At 37.4% G+C, this 12,556-nt stretch overlaps 1 long non-coding RNA gene and 1 pseudogene across 1 annotated transcript; one reads left to right on the top strand and one right to left on the bottom strand.

Moving 5' to 3' along the window:
* Positions 1-580: 580 nt before the first annotated feature.
* On the bottom strand, positions 581-1,407 carry LOC141642187 (uncharacterized). The gene is made up of 2 exons (XR_012543198.1): positions 1,316-1,407; positions 581-766 (listed from the first exon to the last, which is right to left on the bottom strand). It is a non-coding gene; the product is annotated as an uncharacterized LOC141642187 (long non-coding RNA).
* Positions 1,408-8,929: 7,522 nt separating this feature from the next.
* LOC141633197 (uncharacterized) lies at positions 8,930-10,016 on the top strand (annotated as a pseudogene).
* The last annotated feature ends 2,540 nt before the right edge of the window (positions 10,017-12,556 follow it).

Raw genomic sequence — 12,556 nt, 5'->3', positions numbered from 1 at the left:
ATACCCCATAGAATCCTTTCGCATCTCGATCTACTAATTACATCTAAATCACGATTGTGATGACTAAAGATATGAAATTCTATCGTGTTTGTTATTACTAACACAACACTATACTAGCATGGCTTTGGGATCAAATAACCGCATATTACTAGACATAATAGTACTATCAGCATATCATTCATACAATTTACTTACCGTAGCGTTGTCCTGCAATAATCAATGTATCAATCAATTAACACTTAGGCAATGGCAGATGAATTTCTTGTTCAACCTCAAGCACTATTCTACCCTTTCTCTCGTATACACTCATGGTTTCCGGTTCAACTGAGAGGACCACTGGTTCGGTGTGAGGGGGCCCCTAACTCATACCTTACCTCAGTGTGCTCCTAACAGTTCTATCCCGGTGTTCATTTTATTTAGACTCTTCCTATGTTCATTGGGCTCATTGGTTTAGGCCTGAGGATCGTTCGCTCTGATACCACTTTGTAACACCCCGGTTTATAAAAGAAGTCCTCGTCAAGACATTCCCTCATAAAACGGACTGTTACCATCTCGGTTTCCCGAGGTAGTGAATAACAAATTAAACTCCAAGGCAATTTACGTAAAATTTTAACTTAATTGTTACAATTACTCTTTTCAACTCAAATTACAAAAACTGACATAATTAAAAGTGAAAGTCTTCTAGAGGATGATCTAGCTACTAAGTCGTCTGATCCAATGTCTCACGCCCATCCAGCTCCCGTCCTATCTCTTAAACCTGTCAAGTCTGCTCCCCATAAAACGGTTCATCACAGGTGTTCACGAATACACAGGGTCAACCGCGAGGTTGAGTAGGGAAAACAATAAAACAATATAATATGATATGCATGATACTCCGTCACCTCCATCTCCATCTCAACTCAATCTCATATCACATATCCCCTTACGCCCGGCCATACCGATCCCCGGCAGACACAACAATCGACCGTCGTCGATATACCAGCTCAATGGCTGAGGACACCAGGGCAGGTCCTGCAGAACCCGCCTGGGCCTTATCACAACATCACATCGTATCACGATCTCATCACCACCACACCATCCTCCAACTCCAATGCATATGAAATGCTCAAAAGAAAGTGATGCAATATATATATATAAATCAATGAACTGATAAATCATGGAATCCTGCCAGTTACCCGATGTTGTGATATCATGCTCAATGCGATCAAATCAGTCAATCACCTTTCCGAATATAATGATAACGTAATTCAACCACCATGAAACAAGTCAACACAATTCGATCAATAACGATAATAGGACAAGTGTATTTCCCTACCTCAAGATGCCAGCAGTTCCAATTAATCAGTTAAGCAGTCCAGAAAGTAAAGCAATGAATTTGATTATCGATCCTTCACGAATTCGTCACCTAAAACAATTATAATATTTATAATTACTAACTACTTAAATATAGAAATCTCCTAAAATAGAAACTTTCCCGATATAGTAACTTTCCATTTTAATCAGTCCCGACTCAAAGTCTATCCCTAATTATTGAAACGATTCGGGGATTAAATTAAATAAATTATTTAATTGACTCGGGAATAATTTATTTAGATGACTCGGGAAATTAATTTAATTAATTATTATGATAATTAAAAGATTAAACGAATTCAATCGATTTAAGAAACCCCGCGTCAAACATAGAACAATTCGAATAATCCCGACTCTTAAATAATTAATTATTATTTTATTTTAATTACTCGGAACTTAAACCAACACGATTATTTAAACGAATTATACGATTAAACTCATGAAAAACCCGCATTAACATTTGAACAACTCAACAATCCCGACTCTAATTATATTAAATAACTCGGGCATTAACTTAACTCAATTATTTAATGACATGGAAATTATATTAATTAATTAAGAATGCGACCCATTAACAATTATGACGATTAAACTAATAAAACCCGTTTCACAACCAACACCACCCGTTATCAAATATAAAAACAACTCGAAAAACCCGACTTTAATTATTTTAATCAACTCGGCATTAATTAAATAATTAAGAATACGATAATTTAAATAATAACGGAACGAATCGAATCCGACTTAAACATACGCACGACTTCACACTCACCCGCACCCTTCAAACACCACCGGAGCCACCCCGACGACCACCAGCCCTGTTCCCCAACTCAACCCCACCACCAGCAACCAACCCCACTGGGGTCGACCCTCGCCGGCGAGGAGAACCATGGCCGTCTTTTGGCCTGGTTCAAAGCCGAACCTCACCAAACACTCTCTGTTCCAACACGCACCACCACCGCAGACAACAACCACCTTCCTGCCAACCACCACAGACTTGGTCGCCACCAGCCCATGAGCCCAGACAACATGGAGCCACCGTTTCGACCTCCCCCTAGTCCACGGTGGCTCCACCCCAACACTGAACACGTAACCACTTGAGAAACCCCTGTTTTAAGCCGCTTTGCCCCTCCTTAACGAAACCACCTCCCTCGGCCCCTACAACCACCTACGACCACCCTAACCACCACCAAACTATTCTACCCTGACCACCCATTACCAATACCCTGCCAACAACCACCCTTAACCCCTCCCTGAGACACGCAACCCCAACCAAAACCCGACTCTAAAACGATAAAAACAGAGCATGGATGGTACTACTACCTTTACCGCCACTAAAACCGCCACCAAGGCCGCCTATGACTGTCGACAATTGGCCCTAACCCTTCCCTGCTGCACTGTCAAGGCCTGCCCTCACTCTTTCTCCCTTGAATTGCGTGAAAGGGTGTTTGTGTTGAGCTTGAAAATGTCGTTCAAATGACTAGTGGTAGGTATTTGTAGGCCAAATTGTTGTATTGTTCTTATTTTGTCATTCATACGTAGTGGTAGGTTTTGTAGGAAGATTAGGTCCTTATTTAATATTGTAGGCTTAGTGTACTACCATTAATCAAAGTTAGGTCCAATTATTTAATTAATTTGGACTGAACAATTTATTGGAACAATTCCGTATAAACCCGTCACAATTAACTTATATCGATACAATGTGGTTAAATAAAATAATTTACGTAATTATTGATTCATCAATTATCCCGCCTTAATTAGTAATGTATAATAATTAATATATAATAATATCCGTTTAATAATATATAAAAATATGGGGTATTACAAGGCATGTCTAGTACGCATTCCTAAAGGCTATCACATGCCCCCAAGGTCGGTCAACGTTGGTCAACGGGTCCCTAAAATGACGGGTATTACAGTCTTCCCCCCTTAAAAAGAACTTCGTCCCCGAAGTTAGACTCACCCTTCCCCAAACCACACGATAAGAAACCCAGGTCGACATCACCGTTTACCCGACACAGTCCACACCTCTCTAAAAGCATCATCCCACTATGTTATCATCATCAGCTGTCCAACACACACCACATATTCAAGCCTCTGAAAACCACTACTTGAATTACCGAACACACCACACGCAACAAACGGTTCTATCACGGACGCAACAATGTATGATTCATAGTCACATAACGCAAAGCTACCGATGATAACCCCGCTACTGCTCCTGACAACATCTTCTCATTATGACCACCTTCTCATTATAACACGTAAATTACTCATTTTCACTTAAATATGCAATTTTCTCAACAACACCACTAAAACAGTTACAAATTTGTACTTGAAATGTAACAAAGATATTATAAGACGTTACAAGCATGTGGCAACATTGTTATAATTTCGGCTTTTTCTTTTGCGACATTACTCTTCCCCTCTAAAAAGGAACTTCGTCCACGAAGTTCACCATCAAACGACTTTCCCGTCCCCCAGACCGACAGAAAAGACACCACTTGACATTACCCGTAACCACTGTACTAGAGCTGATCATGGGTCGGGCCTATGAGGGCTTGGGCCGGACCGGGCCAAATGAGAGGGCCTATTTAGCGAGCCCAAGCCCAGCCCTTATGGGCTAAATCGGGCTTTTGGGCCTAAATGGGCTTTTCGCGCCCTAAAATTTACGACTTACCGAACGAGATAAGTAGTATAATACCTTCAAATTGTACTTTAAATGTGCATTTAGTATAAAAATCGTACAAAATATGATGAAATACATATGAATTAATCTCCAAAAATAGAATAAAAGACAATCATCGACACATTATAATGTTTAATCATATCTAGTAGATATGATTTATGTTACGTGAACATCGCTTTTAAATCTCAATAAATATATACATGAGTTTATAAGGAATTATATATAAAATTTACGCTACTTAAACAAATTTTATAAGAAAAATATTCCTTAATAAATAAATATGGGCCCAAAAGTCGTTTGATGGTGAACCAAGTACGGTCTTTTGTGACAACCTAGCGACCTTCCCACAACTTGATATGCAACATTACTCTAAAGAAATGGAAATATTATAAACATATTACGCGATTATTCATGACAAAGGGTGTTCGCATACAAACAAAAGGTAATACAATTACTACTAAAACTGCTTGAATTGCTCAAAATCCATGTCCCTCCTGACCACTGACGCCACCTAACCACCATTCACCAGGTAAAGATTTGTACATATAAAAAATAAACTTAAACGACATTACTTGCATGCCGAGTTCCCATAACAATATGTATCATTGTCTCGTCGAGCCTATATCTCATAAATGTCACTTATTACTCAAGCAAATGTCGAAACGTGACTAATAACGAGACCAAAACATGTTACAAACCATCTAAAACCATGATTAACATCGAAAATCCCAAAAATAAAAGCATTCAAACAATGAAATTTTCGAAAAGTGCCTGTAATAGTGCTACTCGTTCGAGTGGGTTAGGCACTCGATCGAGCTGGCCCTAATCGATCGAGTATCTTAACTACTCGATCGAGTAGACCGAGATCATAATGCTCCCAAATTAACACACCTGTAGCTACTCGACCAAGTGAGGGGCACTCGATCGAGTGGCTTCAGGTCAAAAGCTACTCATAAATTCGAACACAAGCTAAATGATCGCATAACCACGAGTCGGGATGACATCGCGACCACAAATCATGTAGAACAAGTCTAGAAGTAACCAAGTACGGTCTTATGGCCACCAATACAAATCAAATACAAAAAGGTACCAATCGAAACAAACAACTACTATCCATCGGAAACTACGAACACAAAAGAAAGAAAGAAAGAAATTGAGTATCACTCCTACAGCTGCTGCTCGTCCATGACATCATCCTCATCTCCACCACCACTCGAGGTGCCTGCTCCTGACGCACCAAGACCCGCATCACCACCGGCTCCAGCATCTGGTCTCATGTACCAAGGGGTCAAGCCGCCGTAAGGGCTGAGGTGCTCCCCATGTGGACATATCCACCCCGTAGGAGTGGAAAATTCCTCTGTAGTCCCCGACTCCCCTCCACCAAACCAGATGCGGTCCCGAGGTCCCAGTGCCCTGAGTATACGCCATCTCATGCATGTTCCGGAGCATCAAGGTAGAGGACACTCTCTCTGCCAGGTAGCTCTCACGCGTCTCCGGGGTATCAAGAAAAGGGTTACTAGGAAACGGGTACTGAAGTGGTGATGTCGGCTATGGCTGTGTCTCAGCCATCCTCTCCCTCACTCGGCGTGGCCCTCTCCCTATCCTAGGTCGATCCTCCTCAGCCCTCACGTTCCCTCCCTTCCTCGGCTCAGGCATGACTCGGAGGATCTCCTGGTCGATGAAGTATGTCTGCCTCGCAGGACGTGCACCCTCCTCCTCCTCCTCATCAGAATCGGCAGCTACCACTGCCGCGGCTAAAGGCTCTGTCGGTGGGAGGTGCTCAGGATCTGGTATATTCATCCAACTCATGCCCCACACCCTCCATGCTAAACTACCGTCCTCCAAAGTTCTCAACCATTTCAGGTCGAGGAAGTAAGCTCTGTCCATGGTAGGTACCGGGGTGGCCAAAGGGATGTACTCTGGGGAAGCCTCAAAGGAAGTTAGCTTCTTACTTCTTAGCTAAACGTGTGGCAATAGCGCTAGAACTCAAGATCCTAGTGCCAGACGAGGCCATCAAAGCAAGACTGGCACACACCATAGCGGGAGCACTAAAGGTCACTCTCTCAGTCTGCTCAGGGTTAAGGTACGCCATCAGAAGCATCAACTCATGCGAGTTCAACTTACTCATATCAGATCTCTCGTAGAGGAGACACGACACAACTCGAAGGAAGATCTTTAAAGTGACATGTTGCACATCATTGATCAACATGTTACTAGCAGTGGGAGCTGATTTCCCAGTGATACAAGGCATAAGGTTGCAAACCCCACACTCAGTTGGTATGTCACGGAGGGCTCCCTTGGGAGGCTTAGCCAAGCCAAGGTGAGAGGAAAACATGTCCATGGTCAAGATAAAACAGGTGTTCATGAGGCGGAACTGCACAGTTTGTTCCACCGGCTCGTATTTAAACGAGCTCATGAACTCAAGGGTCAGAAAGGCATACGAATGCTTTCGTAGGCGGTATAGTCCGGTGAACCCCAAGGTCCAAACGATGTGTCGGACGTCAGTCTCAATACCCAGATCATCTAAGAGGGTTTGTCCCTTTGTATCTTTGTTTGTCCCTTTGTACAAGAACAAAGGCAATGTTCAAGAGTGTTCTAATTATCAAGGAATTAAACTTATGAATCATACGATGAAGTTATGGGAGCGGATAATCGAGCAAAGGCTTAGGAGATGTGTAGACATCTCAGTTAGCCAATTTGGATTTATGCCCGGGAGATCGACTATGGATGCGATTTTTATCATGAGACAGTTGATGGAACATCGTACCATCGGGACAAGAAGAAGGACTTGCATATGGTGTTTATTGTCTTGGAAAAGGCATATGATAGGGTACCAAGAGAAGTACTTTGGTGGACTTTAGCGAGAAAGGGTGTGTCTCGAAAATATATTGACCTCATAAAGGACATGTATGAGGGGGCTAGTACAAGTGTTCGCACTAATGTTGGGAGAACGGAAGAATTTTCCATTACCATCGGGGTGCATCAAGGTTCCGCACTTAGTCCTTTTCTCTTTCCTATAGTTATGGATGAGTTGACAAAGGATATTCAGGACGACATCCCTTGGTGTATGATGTTTGCTGATGATATTGTGTTGATTGATGAGACAAAAGAGGGGGTGGAGAGAAAGTTGGAATTGTGGAGGCAGACTTTAGAGACTCGTGGGTTTAGGCTGAGCAGGAGTAAGACTGAGTATTTTAGGTGTCATTTCACTAAAGTGGTGGGGTTGAGATCGAAAGATGCGGGAAGTATTATTTTCGATGGGAATGTTGTTGAGGGGTCAAATTTCTTCAGATATCTAGGATCTAATATTCAAAAAGATGGGTAGTTAGACGGAGATGTGGCTCACAGAATTAAAGCGGGATGGTTGAAATGGAAGAGTGCTTCAGGGTTTTTATGCGATAAAGATATGCCCCAAAGATTAAAGGGAAAATTTTATCGCACGACAATTAGATATGCCCTACTTTACGGTTCCGAGTGTTGGGCCGTGAAACATTGTCACATTTAAAATATGAGTATGGCGGAGATGCGTATGCTGAGGTGGATGTGCGGACATACAAGGAAAGATCGATTAAGGAATTAGGTGATTAGGGAAAAGGTAAAAGTGGCGCCAATAGAGGACAAGATGATGGAAAACCGACTAAGATGATTTGGCCATGTGAGAAGGAGACCTATGGACGCACCAGTAAGGAGGCTGGAGACTGGGAGAAGAGAAAAGGTCCCGAGAGGTAGAGGAAAACTGAGACAGACATGGTTGAGAGTGATAGAGCACGATATGAGATTTTTGAGGCTTAAGGAGAGTATGGTGACGGAGAGGGCACAATGGAGGAAAAGGATACATGTGAATTTTTAGTATTTGACGTGTTTTTTTGACATATTTAGGGTTTTTTATTTAATTTACAAATTTAATTATTTATCCTTCTCTCCATCATTACACTTTTTTACTAACCACTTTCTTATATATTTTACCTGGTTTACTTTTAAGGCATTCCGGATCCTTAATTCTATTTCGGTTTTCTAAAGCGTTTTAATCTTTTTTCTCGATTTAAATTTTAAGTTTTTATAAAAGAGATCCAGAATTCGATTTTAAAACCCGTAAGTTTAACTTGACTTTGCATTACATTTCCGCTCTTCCTTTTGTTTTTCATTTTCCCTTTTTTATTCGCATTTTGAGGTGTGCGTTCACCCATGGACAGTTCTAAAGGATGATTCATGTCAGCCGACCCCAAGTCATTTTGGGATTAAGGCTCTGATGTTGTTGTTGTTGTAATGTTTATAATATTAATTACTTATTTTGAGTTTTTTGTTTCCAGTTTAAATGAATTCTTCAATCTCTGTAACCTATAGTTTTAATTATTAATTTATGCCGACCCTTAGGTCTTTAATGATGTGCATCTAGAGAATAAGAGGATTTAACTCTATTTTTATTTCAATATTTATTCTTCATTTCGCCAATAATAATTAGCTAAATTTTATTTTAATAATGTATTTTGTCCATAATTAAAGTATTCTGATTTTAATAATTTTTTCACTCTTTTTTTCAGTTGTTCATTTTGAATCTTTATCAACTTATCACTGAAAATTATTAACTATAATTTTAATAAAATAAATTTTAAGATATGTTGATGCCTCTTCAAAATATTTTACCATCGAAGAATCCTTTGTGGGTTTTTTGATTGTCAGTGATACAACAGGTCATGGGTTTTTCGATGTTCTACAAGTTGAACTAAAAAATATAGGCCTTGACATAGATGATGTAAGAGGGCAAGGTTATGATAATGGGTCAAATATGAAAGGAAAGCACCAAGGAGTTCAAAAGAAATTGATAGATATAAATCCCCGAGCTTATTATACCCTTGTGGTTGTCATAGTCTTAAATTATTATTGTGTGATATGGTTGAAACATGTGGTAAAGCTAGAGATTTTGTTGGAATTATTCAACGCATCTACACGATATTTACGAATTCAAATAAAAGATGGAAAATTTTACAGGATAATGTAAAAAAGTTAACTCTTAAACCAGTATCAATCACTCGTTGGGAGAGCCGTATTGAAAGTATAAAGGCTATAAGATTCCAAATCGGGGACCTACGAGAAGCTTTGCTTGATGTAGCCGAACAAGATAATGATTCCAAAATAAGGAGTGAAGCAAAATCTCTTGCATTGAATGAACTTGGTGATTTTGAGTTTTTTGTGGCAATAATCATTTGGTATGAAATGTTGTACCATGTTAATTTGGTGAGCAAGAGTTTGTAATCGAAGGATATGTTTATAGATGTTGCAATTAAAGAGATGAAGGGTTTAGTTACTTTCTTTGAGGAATTCCGAGAAACTGGTCTTGAGAACGCTATTGAAGAAGCTAAGAAAGATTGCTCTTGAAATAAATATCAACTCCGTATTTCCTCAAAGACGAGTAATTCGAAGAAAGTGGCAATTTGATGAAAATCAAGATGACCCATCGTTGGTTAATAATCAATGTGCTGAGGAATCATTCAGGGTTAATTATTTTTTATTCATTGTTGATCAAGCCATTTCTTCATTAAAATAGAGGTTTGAAAAATATCAAGAGTTTGAGAATGTCTTTGGTTTCTTATTTACTTATGAAAGACTTCTCTCCATGGAAGACAAGCGCTTAAAATTATGTTGCATTGGTCTTGAAGATGCCCTTAAGAAACATGAACACGCTGACGTTAATGGAAATGATTTATATATGGAGTTAAAGTTTTTGAGGGGGGTCTTTCCTAAGGAGAAATTAAGAGCGGTTGAGGTGTTAAACTACTTGAAGAATTTTAGTTGTTTTCCTAATGTGATTATTTCATATAGAGTCATGCTGACTATTCCAGTAACTGTTGCAAGTGCGGAAAGAAGTTTTTCGAAACTCAAATTGTTGAAATCTTATTTGCGAAGTACAATGTCACAAGAAAGGCTCAATGGTTTAGCGTTGATAGCGATCGAGAATGATATTTTAGAGCAATTGTAATATAAAGATATAGTTAATGTGTTTGCTTCTCAGAACGCAAGGAGACCAATATTCAAGCGAGATTAATAATGTCGTCGAATATTATTTTATTGTCCATTTTTTTTTATGACAAAGTATTGCATTTTATATTTAATGTTTTGCCAAGAAACAATAATTTTATATTGGTTTTATAAGAAAATATGAATTTTTTTATATTATATTTATAAGTCTTGGCCTCTTAGAGCCTCCGTCTTACATTTTGAACAGGGCCACTGAAAGTAACGGGCCGCCCCTGTCAAACAACATAAGCAAATAAACTTCAATACATTTTATTTTGATAACATTATTATAATCAACCTAGACAAGAAACAAACATTCACCACACCCATACTCGCATTATTATCATATATACAACATATGAGAATTATTACCTATTTCAGTAAAAACGCGACCGTAATCTTATCTTTATTAATTCAGAAGACAATACTCAACCCAGGACGCGCCACCTCATTAATTCAACTTTTTTTTTAAAAAAAAAAATTATGTTATGGTGGGACCCGTTAGTGTGCAAAAGAGTATATTTCTTCAGAATTCCGCCAATACAAATATCCTACAAATTCCGTCGTAGAACAAATACTATGAAATAATTTAATACATTCCGAATAAATGAGATTAATGGCATATAAGCGGTATGAATTACAAATCAGAATAAATGAAAATAATACTATGAAATAATTTTATGCATTCCGAATAATTTGATAAAACTATATTTATACATATGCAATAAATTTACTGACAACGACTCCAAAGCGATAATAGCCCAAGCTTTACACTTTGATTTTATTTGTATACGGATTATTAATTTTATTTTAACAATTTGAAATTTTATGATAAATACGGCATCTTTGAATGTGTTAGTTAAAAATAGGAAATATTTAATTATTAAAATAAAATACGAAGTATTATTTATCGATCCATTTACTTCATTGTATATGGGCTTACTAGCATAAACTAATTTCAACAATAAATCATATAAGCTTTGACATTCTGATGTTACACTAAGCTGTGTTAAAGTAGATTATTAAATTTTATTTCTTTATTCGGGGTGTAAAGTTTTTTATGTATGCAAATTTTATTTACAATAGTATATTACGTTATTTACTCTTAAACCATTGCATTTGAACACGTATTTGAAACAAGTGTAAACATTAATTATGTAGATCGCTGATTTAGACCAACTAGATAATTATAATAGAAATGCAAAAAAAAAAAAAAAAAAAAAAAAAAAAAAAAAAATCATCCAAAATCATTAATACCGGTCCAAATACATATCCGTGCAATTTTACACGGATTTGAAACTAGTTAATATGGAATAACCCAACTTAATTACTTTTTGATCAAGGAAATAGCATGGTGATAGGTTTCCAACTTTCCACAACTAAGTTGTTTAGCAATAAGCTTAGTAACACGTGAATATAATTCTTCTATAATATGATCACCAAAATGAGAAGCCATCATGCATTGTGACCCAGATTTTATAGGTCTTGTCGCAAACTTGGCTCGCACGTCAAGATCAACAATCTTTGTATAACCGTTGGAGTTACCATCCTTGGGAAATTCTTCAGTTGGTAAATCCCAATCCACAGTAAAACATTTAAGCTGGTCAAGATGGAACGACCCCTCACCTTTTACTAAGCTTTTTACCTCTTCCTCAGTTGGTGGGTAAAATGGGATCTCAAATTCGTCCAACTTCTTCTCATCTATCAAACCCTACACATCCAATTATAATAAGAAAAGTGTGAAACTACAAATAAATAAAAAATCGTGTTACGGTTATATCATATTAAATTTTTATACAGAGTATCATAAAGTATGACATCTCTTGATTAATGTACCCAATATAAATTTTTTTAGTGTATTATTTATAAATTTTAAATTAATAACTAATTTAATTCACATTGTATTTTGATTAAAAAAAAAAGGAAATTGAAACAAATGAGATATTATTTTATGAATTTTTACGAATAATATATTTTCTACAATTAATCTGTATTGTTAAAATTGTGAGCTTCGTAAATTTTATTTTATAAATATCTCAATGAGAAAAAAGATTTTACATCAGATGTACTACCTCACATTTAATGATTTTTTGAGTTTTTGTGTATTTTGTTTTTTGAGTTCTATAGAATTTATAAATTACATCTAGTTTTATAATGTCATAAATCAAGTTTTTATAAGCTTATATGTAATTTTTTTGAGTTATAATGTAACTTTTTGAGATTAATGTTTTATGTTTGAATAAATGAACTCAAAAACTTTATAATAAAACTCAAAAAAATTAAATTAAAACTCAAAAACTTTACCTTAATACTCAAAACTATATCTGATGTACTACATCAGATGTATAATCCACTTATTGTCAATGAGAAAAGATAAGACTCATTTGTAACCCAACATACGACATACCTCATTAGCCATTTCCTTTAAGGCGGAGTTAAGCACTTTGGTCATAAAGTAATCGTGAGGCTTGTGAGACTTGGTAGTGGCCATTATGTTAAAGA

Source organism: Silene latifolia, chromosome 2 (genome assembly GCF_048544455.1).
Source record: "Silene latifolia isolate original U9 population chromosome 2, ASM4854445v1, whole genome shotgun sequence".
Classification (NCBI taxonomy): Eukaryota; Viridiplantae; Streptophyta; class Magnoliopsida; order Caryophyllales; family Caryophyllaceae; genus Silene; species Silene latifolia.
The sequence above is the reverse complement of the archived record's forward strand: the minus strand, read 5'-3'. Positions and strand labels throughout refer to the sequence as shown.